This window comes from Coenobita brevimanus, chromosome 45 (genome assembly GCF_032717465.1).
Source record: "Coenobita brevimanus isolate Jiangsu-jjx chromosome 45, ASM3271746v2, whole genome shotgun sequence".
Classification (NCBI taxonomy): Eukaryota; Metazoa; Arthropoda; class Malacostraca; order Decapoda; family Coenobitidae; genus Coenobita; species Coenobita brevimanus.
In genome coordinates this window covers 12,852,274-12,868,979 of record NC_136998.1, presented here as the reverse complement: position 1 = coordinate 12,868,979, position 16,706 = coordinate 12,852,274, and the positions used below count along the sequence as shown (strand labels likewise).

Sequence of the window (16,706 nt, the reverse complement as noted above, 5' to 3'; positions counted from 1 at the left end):
TGTCTATATTTAACATCTTGTCCTCTAGGCTCTTTTTCCCAATCTATTTCTAAGAAGTATTTCTTTAGGTCATGATAGTTGCCCTTTTTGTAGTTATGGCTCTTTTTGTAACTTTCATTACTATTTGCTACGTCATATGCAATCTTGAAGTTGTAATTTAATACTGCATGGTCACTTTTGCCGAATGGAGGATAATACATTATATTGTCAATATCATTTTCTTGCGGCCATACCACGTTGAGTACACCGCTTCCCATCCGATCAGCGAAGTTAAGCAACGTTGGGTCTGGTTAGTACTTGGATGGGTGACCTTCTGGGAACACCAGATGCTGTTGGCATCCCTACGTGTCAAGTGGGGTTGGTGGAGGATTAGTGCCCCTCCCTGTAAAACAATTAACTCTAAGCCCTTGGCCACCCCGTCTGGGATACATGGCGTCTGGCAATGAATGAATGAAAATTTTCTTGCCTACTAATTATTAGATCTAGTGCTGATGGTACGTCAAGTCCCCTTTTTCTGGTGCTTTCTTTTACATGTTGTGTTAGGAAAAGCTCCTGCACAAGGTCCAGGAGCTTTTGGTCCCAACAGCTTTCCTGGCTTTTCATATCTAGAGTATTCCAATTTATATTTGTATTGAAATCTCCAGTTAGTATAATTCTTTCAGATTTCTCCTCCATTCTATGTAGTAATGCTCTTTTCTTTGTTAATATTATAATTCCTCTTCCTTTTTATAAGTTCCTATCTCTTCTCCATATACTGTATTCCTCTAGGTTTAGTGTATCGTTTGATATCCTTGCTGTTAATTTTGTTTCAGTTAGGCAAACAATATGTAGTTCCTTTTCTTTGATATAACCATTCAACTCTAGTAGTTTAGATACCATTCCATCTACATTACAGTACATCAACTTAATCATCTTGTTTACATACTTGTCATGACATAGGTCTGCTACCTTTCTCCTTTTTATTCCCTCCTGTTTATGTACCACTTTCGAACTTGCAATCCAATTACTTTGTAAATAAATGTGTTTTCCTCTGATCTTCTCTCATTCTTTGTTCTCGCCTCCTCCCTCTTTTCTTTTAGTAATCCAAGTTCCTCTTGAGTTAGGCATCTTTTTATCCATACATTTTTGAAGTCCTCTTTTTCCACAAGTTCGTTTGCATTTTTCAGTATTTCCTCCACAGTGTTTACACTCTGCAAGGTTACCTTCAGGGGCCTTGATACAATTATCTCATATTTCCCTAGCCTTTTGTGTTCCTCTATGTCTTTACTACAAATTTCCTCTGACACTTCCTTCAGTATGTTCATTACATTTGCCATCTCCTTTTTGTCTCTCGAAATATTATTTTTTATTTCTTCCTCAAGTGTGTGTGTGGAGGGGGGGGGCATGTGTGCGCGCGTGTGTGCGCATGCGTGTGCTCGTGCATGCGTGCGTGTGTGCGTCTGTGTTCTTACCTAATTGTTCTTACCCAATTTTATCTCTACAGGAATGAGTCACGCTCGTACTGTCCTGTGCATTAAACCATTTTTTTTTTTTTTTTCATACATATCCTTGAATTTATGAATAGTTTTGGCACACACTACTTCATTCAGTAGTGCATTCCACTCATTAATTACCCTATACGGGAAACTGAATTTCATTATGTCTTTATCACCTCTCTTTTTATGCAGCTTTTTGCAATGTCCTCTTGCTGATGCTTCACCATGTGATATAGATTCATTTATGTCTATTTTCTCTTTCCCTGAGATGCACTTATACAGCATAATCATGTCTTCCTTTCTCCTTCTCTCCTCTAGCGTTGTTAGATTCAATCTTTCCAGTCTTTCTCCGTACCTTAGATCCCTTAAGCTTGGTACCCATCTTGTAGCGGCCCTTTGTACTTTTTCAATCTCATTTTCATTTATATATGTGAATGCTATTCTCATATTAGCAAGCAATGTATACATGTTTCATACTTTCTCACTGATGTGATCATCTGGAGATAGTCTATTATTGATAGTTACTCCTAGGTCCTTCTCCTTTTCTGATATGTGTAGGGTTGATCTTCCTAACTTATAATCCCAATCTGGTCTTTTCTCACTTTTACCAAATTTAATTACATGACACTTATCCACATTAAATTCCATTTGCCATTTATTGCTCCATTCATGAAGTTTGTTCAATTCCTCTTCCAGCTCTTTGCAAGAATGTATGTTAGTAATTTTCCTTTGAATTGTTGCATCATCTGCAAACATATTTAGATAGCTTCCATTTCCAATGTTACTGTCTATGTCATTTATATATACTAAAAACATAATTGGTGCCAGCATTGAGCTCTGTGGCACTCCGCTAGTCACTTCCTCCACGATTAGTAATTTCCCCTTAATATTGTTCTCATTTCCCTTTTTCTAAGAAAATCCTGCATCCAACAGTGGAGATTGCATTGAATACCTCCTTGATGGTACAGTTTCCATAAAAGTCTTTGGTGCGGTACTCTGTCAAATGTTTTCTTAAAATCTAAACAGATACTGTCCACCCATCCTTCTCTTTTCTATAATGTTTCTGTAACTCTATCATAATAGCTTAAAAGATTAGCAGCACATGATTTTCTCTTCCTAAAACAGAACTGCCTCTCTGTTATCATACAGTGTTCTTCTAGATATTTTACCCAAACTTCCCTTATCAACTTTTCTTGTATCTTACTGTGTGTGTGTGTGTGTGTGTGTGTGTGTGTGTGTGAACACTAGGGTTTTAACTTTATTATTCTCTTTTTTTTTTCAAATAAAAGGTAGCCTGTATCATAAATTGATGAATTTTTGTTTAAAAACAAAGAAAAGAGCCATTGTTCCTCTCACTTTAAAAAAAAAGGTCACCCCCAAATAAAAAAATCGATTACCATATGTTTAATGTTACTACACTCAAGTATTATCACTTTCTTAACCTTCATATAGACACAGTATTTTATAAGTTTATAGACTTGCACAGAAGACTTTAGAACTGTTTAGAACTTTCTAGAACAGTTTGTAACGTTCTAGTATGGTTTAATTCTAAATATTATAAAACGGGATGCAGTTTTCAGCATCTAACAGTTATCTTTGCAGTTTGCAGGTTAGCAGTCAGCAAAATAATTTCTTAGTGTGTTACTGTTATATATTAAAAATTTTTGTTTTTCAGATAAGCATGATGTCGCACAAAAGAAGTGATGCTGTCGTACAGAAGAACAATGTTATCTGGACCAATAATTTAGTGTGGTTCCAGCAGTCACATAGTAGAAGAGGGATTGTGCCTTTAGAAGTATCTTCATTAGAAGAAAAATGCAGAATGCCAAACCAAATGCAAGTTGTTGGACGTTACCAGTTTCATGGAGCAAAAATCAAATTAAGAAAAGAACGAATAGTCGAAATTTCCAAAGAAGTTACAAAATTATGGGAGAATATATTGAACTTTCCACATGTGTCAGTTCAAGCAATACAAACAAAGCATGATAGGGTGCTAAAATCTTACGATAAATGTGTAAAGAGGGAGAAATATGATGCCCTAAATAAACTTTCTGATATTACAAAAGTAAATGGTCAATGGTTATCCACTGAAGATAAACAACTCTATCACCTACAAGTGGAAAGCAAAGGAGATGTAGGGTACTCAACAGGTCAAGCTGCAAGTAAGGAACCCTTTCATCCTTTAAAAGACGAAAACTGCCAGATAAACCTATATTACCATCAACATCTTACGATCTTTTATCTAATGGTAGTTGCGCTGAATCTGATGACAGTGAATATAAGGATGAAGATGAGAATAATCATCCACCAACCAGAAAACACAAGAGAAGTAAAGTTGCAACTAACTTGGTGACGTCTGCTAGAGTATCGATAAATAAAGTTGCTAAAATGTGCAAACAATTGTCACATGATGATATTGACATTCTAGCTCCAAGTCAAACAGCAATATACAAGTTAGTTTACAAAGAGGTTGCTACACTGAAGGAGGGAATGATTGAAAAGTTACAGTGGGAAACATTGTCTTTACATTTCAATGGAAAGCGGATTGATGAATATGAGTACCAGGCAGTACTACTTAAAAATTAATGAATCGAATTAAAATTGGATGCATTGCGTTTGGAAAATGGCAAGGCTGAAACTATTGCTGAAGGAATTGTAAAAGTTATTGATGAATACAACTTATGGCATAGAATAAAAATGATCATTGCTGATACAACTATTGTTAACACTGGGAAAAAGAGTGGAGTTTTCAGATTACAACAAATGTTCTCTGATAAGAGTTCCAACAAACCACAATATATCGGTTGTCAGCATCACATTCTGGATAGGATTCTCCATTTGGCGATGGACGAAGAACTTGGCGCTAACACTAAGTCTCCAGAGATCGAATATCCATTTCTGTCTCAACTAATAATGAATTATGAAAAAGTAAAATCACAGTTTGTTATGGAACAGAAGATATTCTCGATAAGTCAGGATGGAGAGATGACATGAAGTTTTTGTAGCCTACTATTAAACATAAGTGTTTCGATTCTTTGAAGGAGAAGGCCATTTTTCTTTGATTAACTTTAACAAAATTCCAAATATCAGTAATGCAAGGTGGAATTCAAGAGCAGTTCTCTCTATCCTTGCATTCTTTCATATACCTACAACAAGGAAGACCTTGGAGAAGATATGCAGCTTCATTTCGTACGAATGGGGAGAGTACTGGTTAGCTAATCAGATGTACAATGAAAATGACTTCAAGAACTTGTCAGAAATATTGAAACCTTCCAAAAGAGCATTAAACTCATTGCAGAATCACTGGAAGCAGGAGTCATCCTTACTCAAGATACCAAGAAGTAATCAGTATGCACAACGTGCAATCAAAGTGATGCAGAAACAAAGCAAACCAGAGGCATCATTTGGGGGGGGCAGCGAGGGACGCTCGCCCCCCCAAGCTTTCTGAGGGGACCTCCAAATCAACTACAGTTAATGAAAAAATATAAGGTTAACACTGTGAAATTAAAAATAGTTTGTGTTTAGCCTCAATACATTTTAAGTGAAATATATCTTGTGTGTGTGTGTGTGTGTGTGTGTGTGTGTGTGTGTGTAATAATCACAATAATTTACTAGGTATATCAAAGGATGTCAATGTAAATATGATCCTAGCCAGCTGTTCAGTTAACTTCAGCATCCAGATGCCTTTTCTATTGTATTATGGCTATCAATAATAGGGTTATTCATCTTAGGAAGTACGTATCTGTAGGTAGGAGTCTTAAGAGTTCATTTAGATCAGTGGTTCCCAAAGTGGGCGTTAATTTATTGGTTGAAGAACTTGAAGCTCTACAGGCATCGTCATCCTATACTGTATAGTGGAAACATATATATATATATATATATATATATATATATATATATATATATATACAGTTAGAGAAAGAACAGAGAAATTAGTTGGAGAAGAACAGGGAGGCTTTAGGAAGGGAAGACGTTGTGTAGATCAGATATTCATTCTCAGATCTTTAGTGGAAAAGTTTCTAGAGAAGGGAAAGAAGTTGTATGCGGCATTCATGGATTTGGAGAAAGCATATGACAGGGTGGATAGACAAGGATTGTGGAAAGTGTTAAGAATATATGGAGTAGATGGAAAGTTGTTGAATGCTGTGAAGAGTATGTACGGTGGTGCGAAGGCTGCAGTGCGTGTGGATGGTGAACTAAGTGAATTTTTCTCTTTGAAGGTTGGGTTGAAACAGGGATGTGTCATGTCTCCATGGTTGTTCAATCTGTACATGGATGGGGTAATAAAAGAGGTACAAGGTAGGGTAGTGGATGTTGGAGTGGCCCTGGTGAGAGAGGATAGTGTTTGGAAACTCCCTGTACTGTTGTTTGCAGATGATACTGTGTTGTTGAGTGAAGACGAAGGGGAGCTGCAAGGCTTGGTTGATGAGTTTGAGAGAGTGTGTAAGAAACGGAATCTAAAGGTGAATGTAGGGAAGAGTAAAGTGATGGTCTTTGAGAGAGGTGAAGTCAGTGAATGTACAGCGAGGTTGGATGGTGAGGAATTGGAAAATGTGAGTACGTTTAAGTACTTGGGTAGTGTGATGAGTAAGGATGGAGGTTTGGAGGGTGAAGTGCTTGAAAGGGTACAGCAGGGAAGAAAGGTTGTTGGTTCCTTGAAAGCAGTGATAAGAAACAGGGAAGTGAGCATGGAAGTGAAAAAGTTACTACATGACAGTATTGTGATACCAACTCTAACGTACGGAAGTGAAGCTTGGACGTTGTTGGAAGGACACAAGTCAAGAGTGAGAGCAGTGGAAATGAGTTATTTAAGAGGAGCCTGTGGAGTCACATGGAGAGACAGGCTGACGAATGAGGATATAAAGGAGCGTTGTGGTGTTGATGTGGATATGATAGGAAGCGTAATGAGGAACACACTGAGGTGGTTTGGCCATGTGGAGAGGATGGAGGGTGAAAGACTGACGAAGAGAGTGTATGTGAGTGAGGTGGAGGGGGAAAGAGGAAGGGGGAGGCCGAGGATGAGATGGAGGGATGGGGTGGAGAGGTATATGAGAGAGGGGGGTGTGAGCTGGGAGCAGGGCAGTGAAATGGCAGGGGACAGGGCGATTTGGAGGCGAGTTGTTTGTGGCCACCCCAAACGGGATTGAGGCGTCTGGCAATAGATAGATAGATAGAATCCCTATACTATCCGGACACCCCCACTTACCGGACATTTTGGTCCAGGGACCTCTATTCCCAAAATTGCGCAGAAATCGCAAAAAATTAGGAAAAAATCCGCCTCCCCCCCCCCCCGGTAATTTGAAATTGCCGCGCGGCACCAAGCAGCTGTTACACCATGGCCCCTTCACCCTTTCCTTCCTCCTCCCTCCCCCCTCCCCTGTCGGGGTTGCCATTTGGTATTTTTCATTACCAAATGTGGGCCAATTTGGTAATGAAAGATTCGTTTGGTAATGAATCAGAATAATGCATTACCAAATGGATTTTTCACATGTATGAGGACACAGGATGAAGATGGTGGATTGTCTGCTCTCTCTGATTAATCTGCAAGCCTACATAGCATGAGAATAATCAACATGCTGTTACTTATAAGAGTGAATACATGTATTTCCACTTGCATATATAATTAGTGAAGAAAAATGCTAGCATTATGAACTTGGTAATGAAGAGTTAAATTTGGTAATGAAAATGGAGGGGTTTGGTAATGTGGCTGTTGCGATCTGGCAACCGTGTTTCCCCATCAACAACAGTGGGTGGCTGCTTAACTTCAATGTTGAGTGGATGTTTATCGTAGTGGATGCCAAACTTACTCATTTTTTTGTGTGTGTGTGAATAAACTGCAATACCTCGCCATTAGAACACACGGGAATTTACAGTGTTGTGCAGTGTTAAGAAATTAGAATTTAGAGTGCAAAGGATTAACTGTGGAGTGCAAACCTGGCCGTTGAAATTGGCGGTTAAAACTGGCAAGGTGCAATCAACAATGCGCAGTGTTAAACAGTTATAACTCTCAGTGCAAAGAATTACTGTAAGTGCACCACAACACTGGATTACTGTACGTGCTTTAAGAGCATTTTCACCACTGCCAAAGCCTGAAAAAGGTGGCCATAGACGTGTTGTAAGTACCCTGGCTGTGGTACAGTCACTTCTAATTCCACATTCTTGGGTTCCTTTTTATTTATTTCATGCTTTATGTCCATTATTGGTGTGAATAGAGTCTTAAATAAGCGCTAAGCATGTCCGGTAGGGAGTAATTTAGGTGGCTTTCAAAGTTAGGCTGGATTAGGGGCCCTGAAGTACCAGTCCAATAGGCAAGTGACCACTATCCGGACGGGACCACTTTCCGGACATGCCTTTGGCTCTATAACGTCGGATAGTGGAGGGATTACTATATATCTATATCTATCTATCTATCTATCTATATCTATCTATCTATATATATATATATATATATATATATATATATATATATATATATATATAAATATATATATTCAACCAGTAAAGCAACTAATATATATATATATATATATATATATATATATATATATATATATATATATATTCAACCAGTAAAGCAACTAACAATACTGACTTAACCAGTACAACATCCCCTAGTAAAGACTCAGATTTTATTTCTGTTGATGAACCAGAAGTCACATTAGCACATACTGTTGCACTGAACGTGGATCTAAAAGATACAAAAGACAGTCCAAACACATCAAAACTCCAGCGACTCAAGCAGTTGATATATCTAAGTCCCCCTATGATAAACCCAGCCAACCAAAATTGCCAAGCTACTCAAGCAATGAGAATAATAGGAAACTGAGAAGTCCCTATTTTGATTTATATTCTTGGTTAGAACACTCGGTCTCACAAGACGCGTGTTACTGCTCTCCTTGTAGGTACTTTGCTGGAGCATCTGTTCGTAAGGAGGAAGGATTAGGTAGGACACCGTTTATTGATGTTGGAACAAGGAAATGGAAAGATACGAGTACCCTGCTCAAACACCATCACGCAAGTGAAAGACACATTAATAGTATGATCGCTTGGTCTAATGTCAATGATATTCAATCAGGGTCCACTCAGTCTGTAACATCTTCTCTGTCTTCAGCTAGGCTAAAAGAAATTGATGACAACAGGGAACATGTAAAGTTACTTTTCAAAGTCACTGCATTACTGGGAAGGCAAGGCCTGTCTTTTCGTGGACATACTGTAATGAGGGTGGTGATACATTACATTCAGGAAATTTTGTAGAAATTCTGCACCTAATTGCTGAATCAAATCCCTCTCTAAAACAAAAGTTAATCGACCAGAATGAGCTGACATCAGTTGTTGGAAGACATATCAAGGACACAATTTGTGCTGAAGCACAAGCAGCCAAGTACTTTTCAGTTATGGTTGATGAAAAGAAAGACTTGTCAAAACAGGAACAGATGGCTATTCTTGTGCAGTACTCTAGTAAGGGTATTGTGAAGGAACGTGTCATTGGCACCTATTACATGCAAAAAGTTGATGCTGCAAGTTTAGCTGATTTTATATATAGGGAGATACAACAATCTGGTTTAATTTGGTATAAGTGTGTGGCTCAGTGTTATGATGGTGCTAGTGTAATGAGTGGATGCTCTAGCGGGATTCAAGCAAGACTACGGGATAAAATTCCCCAAGCAGTATACATACATTGCCATGCACACAGGCTGAATTTAGTACTGGGCGAGTGCATAAAGAATACCAGTGGCCTCTCTTCAGTTTTTTTTCAATTATTAACACATTTTACACATATATTAAACAGTAACACAGGGAACCAACTTTTCACAGAGGCACAGAAAGCAGAAGATCTTCAGGTTTTGACACAGAAAGACCTACTATAACCAGATGGTCTTTCTATTATAGTTCAGTATCAAAGGTTAAGCTTCGCTATGGAAGTTTGCTATTAGTGCTTCATAGTTTCAGAGGGTTCTGTTCAGAAGCTGTGGCAGAAGCAAATGGACTGTACAAAAAGTTAGTCTTTCAGGTTCGTAATGGATCTGCATATTACTGAACAAGTCCTTAGAGTTACCAATAGTTTGTCAGATCAGCTTCAAGCAAAGGAAGTCTTACTATCTGAAGCTTGCTCTCTCATACAGTCAACTATTAAGGAATTGCAGGTCTTGAGAATGGACAGGCTTTCTCTGATATTTTTGACAAAGCTAAAGATTTTACTTCAACATATGAGGCAGATACCAACCTTGAAAATTCAAATCAGTTGAGCAGACCTAAGCCTAAGAGAATTCAGAAGGTATCATCAGGACTAAAGAGCTTCTTAACCCGAGACGTCCCGTCAACGTATGGATACGTTGCAACGTTTTGCATTTGCCAGTCCCGTCGACGTACCAGTACGTTTTGCAATTGCAAGTTGCATAATTTCCACAATTTTCACAATTCTCGCTTGATTTTTCGTACATAGCATCACACGACCTTCCCCTACCTGCCACCAGGCGGGGACACTCGGCAACCCCGCATGACCCACGCTCACCTGCGGCTCGGTCACTCACCTGTTAGGAACGGTCCCGCTCAGACATGGCACATAGAGGTCTCTCGGAGGAGGAAATTCAAGCCACCCTGGACGCCTTTACTGGCGATAGTGATTCACCACTTGATGACGAGGAGATGGACAAAGATTATGTCCAACCAGAGGATGTGGAAAGCAGCACCAGTGATGAAGAAGTTCTGTCCCCCAGGAAGCGGCGCAACGTGACTTATCGTGCTGCAGGAGAGGGTCAGGCTGCACAAAAACATGCAAGATCCTCTAGCCAGCCCCTACGTGACGTGGAGCCCGATTTCGAGGACGAGGACGAGGACATAGCCGTGGGATGTGCTGCCACGTGGTACGGCCGTAAGGTTATTATTCATCATGGACCAGAGCGCACACCACATCTTTCTAACAGGTATGGGCCTAGTGTTTTGTTTGGGGATGGCGGAAGTGGCGTTGAGGGAGTGGGGAGTGAAAGGGAAAGTGCTGGGAGGAGTGTGGAAAGTGAGAGTGGCGGGAGTGAGTCATGTGGTGGTGTGAGGCGGTGGGGCTTATCACTTGGGGCAGTGAGGGTGGGTGGTGAGTCACGTGGTGTGGTGATGGAGTAGGGAGGTGAGGAAGAGCCACTCCCCAGCACATCTTATGCTCCCCAATATTCCCGGGCTTCCTCCCCACAGCCCCCTGATGTTCCCCAAGGCCGTAAAGGTAAGGGAAAGGGGAAGGGTAAAGGCAGAGGGAAGAGGAGTGCGAGTCGGGAAGCCCTACGCACTCCTCCTGCCCAACCTCCCCCACCATCATCTCCTCTCCACCTTGATGAAGGCGAGGATGGGCACGATCAGGACGAGGAATTTGTGTCTTGGAATTGGAAGGATGGGAGTGATTTTACTCCCCTCATTCACCCATTCACTGAGCAGGGGCGTGCTGGATGCATTGCTCCCATTGTTCACCCAAATTCAACCAGGCTGGATTTTTTCCACCTTTTCTTCAGTGAGGCTTTTCTGGAGGAAATAGTGGATCAAACAAACCGGTTCGCTAACAGCCAGCGGCATGAGAGTGAAAGACAGGGCACAAGGAGCAGACATTCAATCCTCTATGATTACCCAGTCTCCCTTGCAGAAATGTTTTTGTTTTTGGCCTTGGTACTTTTGATGGGTATTGTACGAAAGAACCGAATTCCTGCATACTGGACAAGGGACCCTATTATGCTTACACCAATATTTGGCCAAGTAATGAGCCGTAATCGGTTTCAGCAAATTCTAAGCCGCCTCCTTTTCTATGATGCAGCTGATCCTGCAAATGCTAATGACACAGATAAGATGAGGCGAATTAGATTAGTTTTTGATCACCTAAGGCAGACTTTCCGTTTCTCATTTTATCCCTATAGAGACTTCGTCATAGATAAGAGTCTCGTGTTGTGGAGAGGCAATATTTCATTTCGGCAGTACATACCCAGCAAAAGGCACCGTTTTGGGTCCAAGATCTTTGTTATGTGTGACTGCAAGACTGGGTATGTGGAAGACATAGTCTTGTACACCGGTGCACAGACAGACATAATCGAAGATCGGAGTATTGGTCTGTCGGGAGCAGTGGTAAAGACAATGATAGAAGACTATCTTCATCATGGTCACATTCTTTACCTTGACAGTTGGTACACTAGCCCTCTTCTCGCTCGATTTCTACACAGGCATGACACGGGGATATGTGGGACCGTCAAGGTGAACCGGCGTCACATGGTCAAGGTGGGGCGGAAACTTGACAGGAATGAGGTTGTCTTCTTCCAGGCAAACAATATCCTTGCAACTGTGTGGAACCACAATAGAGAAGTCCACCTCTTGTCCACGGTTCACTGCCCTTTCATGCACCGTACAGAGTCAGTAGATTATCGGAGCGAGAACAGGCGCCATGTATGGAAACCTGAGTGTGTGCTTGATTATAATATCAACATGCGCCTGGTGGACCAGTCAGACTCCATGATATCCACTGTCGAGTGTGCCAGGACCACGATGAAGTGGTACAAAAAACTATTCTTTCACCTGCTTGACATTACTGCCCTGAATTGCCACCACCTTCACGCCATGACAACAGGAGTTCAGGAAACCTTTGAAGGGTTTGTGAGGGAGCTGACACGAGAGATTGTTGCAAAATATGCGGTTGAAAGGCCCCAACACCGCACCCGCACAGCCCCAGGTGCCCACCCTCCCCTGAGATTATCCGCCCACCATTTCCCCATTCCCATACCTCCCCAAGCAAATAGACCTTGGCCCCAGCGCAGGTGTCACGTGTGTAGCAATTCCCGTGTGAGACCCACCACTCAGAGAAAGGACACCCGCTATGAGTGCGTTCAGTGTGACGTGGGTCTGTGTATTCACCCATGTTTCAGTGAGTTTCACACGCTCCTGCACTTCTGATAAGGTGTGAATACGATAGGACGCTGATACTCTGAAATAAATGTGACAAACAGTCGCTCAGTGTAATTATAAGGCCCGTAGACTTGTAGAAAGTAGTATGGAAGTGAATACGGGTGTAATATAAGTGGAAAATTATTATGTAAGTGTATGAATATTATCTAAGTGGAAACATACCTTGTGAGGGTATTTTGATGTGATATTCATACGCTCAGTGCAATGAATAAGGCCCGTAAATACGTAATTAGGAGGCTACAATGAACACGGGTGTAATATAAGTGGAATATTACTATGTAAATGTATGATTATTATGTTGGTTGAAACATTCATTGCGAGGGTATTTTCATGCGATATTCTGACGCTCACTTGATTAAATAATGTCAGTAAATATGTATAGTGCAGAATGGGGTGTAAATGGGTGTAATGAAAGTGGTAAAGTATATTGTGATTGAAGAAATAAAGTAAAAGTGGAAACACGAGTGTTAGAGAGTGTGGTTGCTATGAGATTATGCGCTAGAATTTCGCTAAATGCCCTCGTAATGAATATAAATAATTGAAAACGTTTATAATGGTGCAGGAAAGGTTCAATGTAAAGAAGAAAATATTATGAAAGTGATAAAACAATGTTGTATGTTGAAATACGAGTCGTAGCGAGTGCGCTGAGTAAGCATATGTGTGCTATACTTATGCTACATGTCATTGTAATGAATGAAAACAGCTGAAAACATTTACATACAGGACAAAATGGTAAAATGGCATTGAAACAGTAGTGTACAAGTAGAAAAAATGATATGTTGACTGAAACAAGAAACTTAGCACATAGCGTTTTACCAATCAGATCAAACTCGCTACGCTCGCGCGAAGGTACAATGCTTATTTTTCATATGTATGTCATTGAAATTCATTATATTGTTATTCTTATTGTTTATTAGTTAAAATTCAATAAATGTAGAGGTGTTGTTTGTTGTTTCTCCCAAAATTACCTACCACAGAAAACGTGAGCACCTCACACCTCTATGATAGAATACGATACCTGGCACAGGGGACCTCACCTGTTCTGACCGGTTGCGGACCACGGTAAGCACTTTCTTTGTGATTTTCCTTTGTTTCTCAACATAAGCGGAAGTTTTAGCCAAAAATATTTTTTTCCAAAAGTGGTCGGGACTGATGGATGTCATAGGTGCGAAAGTGATCGGGACGTGACGGGTTAAATGATTCAGCACCAGGGAGAAAAGAGGTGAATACTTGTATTGCTCCAAAGACTGAAATCAAAAGAACCTATTTTGATAGATGGATATCTCTCAGCACTTGATATTCGCTTCAACAAAACATGCCCCTAGTAGAAGGAAAGAATGCACTTGAATGCAGTTCCAGAGACCTTCTAGAATAATATGAGAAGCTTTCTGTTATAGTACAGTCTTATAAAGATGTAGACATAAATGAAATTCTTCTAGTTTCCCAAATATGTGTTGCAAAAAGACATTATCTAAGTAAGAGTGACAAGCCAACGAATCTGTTTTAATTATATGAACTCAAACCATTAAACTGTGCGTACAGTATTCAGAAATAGTGGAAATTATCAAAATTCTTCTCATCCTTCCAGTAACTACCGCAGATAATGAACGACTTTCTTCAGTACTTAGCTTAGTCAAGACATATCTAAAAACCTCAATGAGAAATGATCGCTTAAGTGACTTGCTACTTACGGCCTCAGAAAAGGAACTTGTTAAAAAATCTTAGCTTTAACACCCAGGTTGATAACTTTGCAAAGCAGAGATCACTGAAATATCCACTGTTGCAGTAGTTTATTCATTTATCAATGCAATAAACATACGTAGTTTAATTTTCAATTTCCTCTATTGAATTCTCAAATTAATATGCTCTTCTTAAGTGAGGCTCTTCCAAATTTAAAAACCATCATTTTAGTTTTCCCACCTCTTAGTGTACAGCTTACTTTTTCACATAACTTTATATGGTTCATGGTATTTTGGAGGCTAGTAAGCTAAAAGCTTTCCATTTTTAATTCAGTTACAAGTTTACATCTTTTCATTCTCAATTTTATATTATCTTTTCATTAGGCTGTAAGAATGAAGATAGTTTAAGCTTTCACCAATACAAATATTTTAATTGCAGTTTGGTCTATTATCCACGGTCATTTGCGTATAATGCAGTGATATGTACTTTACCATGCACTTTAAATTACATATTCAACTTTACACAAATACTGCCAATGCTAGAATATCCATTAGTGTGTCTTTCAAGCAACGTTGGGTCTGGTTAGTACTTGGATGGGTGACCGCCTGGGAACACCAGATGCTGTTGGCATCCCTACGTGTCAAGTGGGGTTGGTGGAGGATTAGTGCCCCTCCCTGTAAAACAGTTAACTCTAAGCCCTTGACCACCCCGTTTGGGATACATGGCGTCTGGCAATGGATGGATGGATGGTGTCTTTCAGGAAGTAATTGGTTTAACAAATAATTATATACAGTGTATATATTTGTTTACTGCATTATTTCTCTAAATACACCTTTGCATGTGGCTTCAAAATGCTCACTTGCCACCCCACCCATGTGGGGAGGTGGGAGTAGGGGGGCCTCCTAAATAGGCTATGCCCCCCCCCCCAAGGAAAATTGAAATGACGACCCTGAAGCAAACTGCAACTTAGATGCATTTTAGGCAATAAACAGTGATTTTAAGTGTTAATGCATTTGTATAAGCTCTTTTTTTATTATTATACACGTAAATATACACTTGCATAATTTTTTTTTTTTTTTTTATAATTTCGGGGTGACTTTTTTTTTTTTAAAGAGAGGAATAATGGCTTTTGTCTTTGTTTTTAAGCAACAGTTCATCGACTTGAGGTACAGGAACATACGGTTTTAAGAAAGTTGCAACCCTAGTGAACACATTATCTGAAACAGTTTTGCATTTGGATATAACTTGTTGAATGTATTGAGGATCACCTAAAAGACCGACCTACTGTTTATAGTACGATATGCCAAACATCAAAGTCGCATTCCCTAATCACCTGCACAGATTTGATCCTATGTACACGAAATTATGTGGAAGGTTCAATTTAAAATTGGAAAAAGTGACTTTAGGCTATTCCCAGTATAATCAGTCTAATGTCACAGAGAAAATTCAAATGGGAATAGTCAAAGGTCAGGCTCACTGGCCAAAGTAAACCCAAATAGTTTTTATCTGATATGAAGCAAAACTAATGACGGGGTTCAGGATTGGTGAGAATGACGTAATTCAATTCTCAGTGAATTGTCCAAAATCAAGGTCACAGGGTAGAGTCAAATAAACATTCGTTGGAACACTTAGAGGGCGTGGGCGCTCATTATTGTTCTTTCTTCTTGTCTTGCCTTGTTCCCGTCGTGACCAGATACAGTAATACATTCATCACAGGAAAGGTTTTCCTGTACTGAGAGAGTTGCTGAAGACGATAATACAGTAATCCATCCAGTGTGAAGACTAGCCCCACACTGAGGAATTCATCGGGTGTTGGAAAAAACTGAATGGAGAATAAAATGTCATGGAACCTAATGCGTTAACGTATTATTCTCACTCAGCTTTAAGTCATATCCCATAGAAGACCCAGACTGAAGAATTAGTTCAGTATTATTGTCACTGTATTTTTCTTATATACTTTTTTCAATACGTGCACATACAGTACTGTACACTGCAGGCGACACCCTAACGCCACAGCCATGTGCGAACAGCGCAATGCCGAGATCAGTCCGCATATGACGGATCTTAATGGTCAGCTGGTCCAGAGACCAACTCTGTCTCTCGTTGCAAATAACCCGCCTTCACACAGTGCTTTAAAGCAGGCATAAAAATAGCTGTTGAGATAATTAGACCATTAAGTATTTCAGACAATTAAAACATAGGCTACTCAGGATGATGGTATGTTGAACTGAAATCCACTTTGATATTCCGTCTTTTATGAAGTGCCAACTAGTCAGAGATGTACTTCAGTTACCAGAAATATTATTTAAAATGTACAAGTGTGAGTCAAACTGTACTGACGAAGATACTCAATAAAATATGTTGGACGAGACAGGAAAAGAGATTAGTTTCCGTAAAATGACAATCATGACAAGAGAAGGTGTAATATAGGAAAATAATATACATGAAAAATAAAGGAAAGTGAATAAGAAATATCACACTTCCTTCGTGGCCAAATAAACGTAAGCCACATAAAGAGGAAGCTATCACAACATTTTCCCTGGAATGATTATTGCTTCCACGGCTGAAAGCCATGTAAGAGTGCCTCGCACATTGCGGAGGTTATTCTCTCGGACATGGAAG

The 16,706-nt window shown here is 39.8% G+C and overlaps 1 non-coding gene across 1 annotated transcript; it reads left to right on the top strand.

Moving 5' to 3' along the window:
* Positions 1-219: 219 nt before the first annotated feature.
* LOC145398545 (5S ribosomal RNA) lies at positions 220-338 on the top strand. The gene has a single exon (XR_013897133.1). It is a non-coding gene; the product is annotated as a 5S ribosomal RNA (ribosomal RNA).
* The last annotated feature ends 16,368 nt before the right edge of the window (positions 339-16,706 follow it).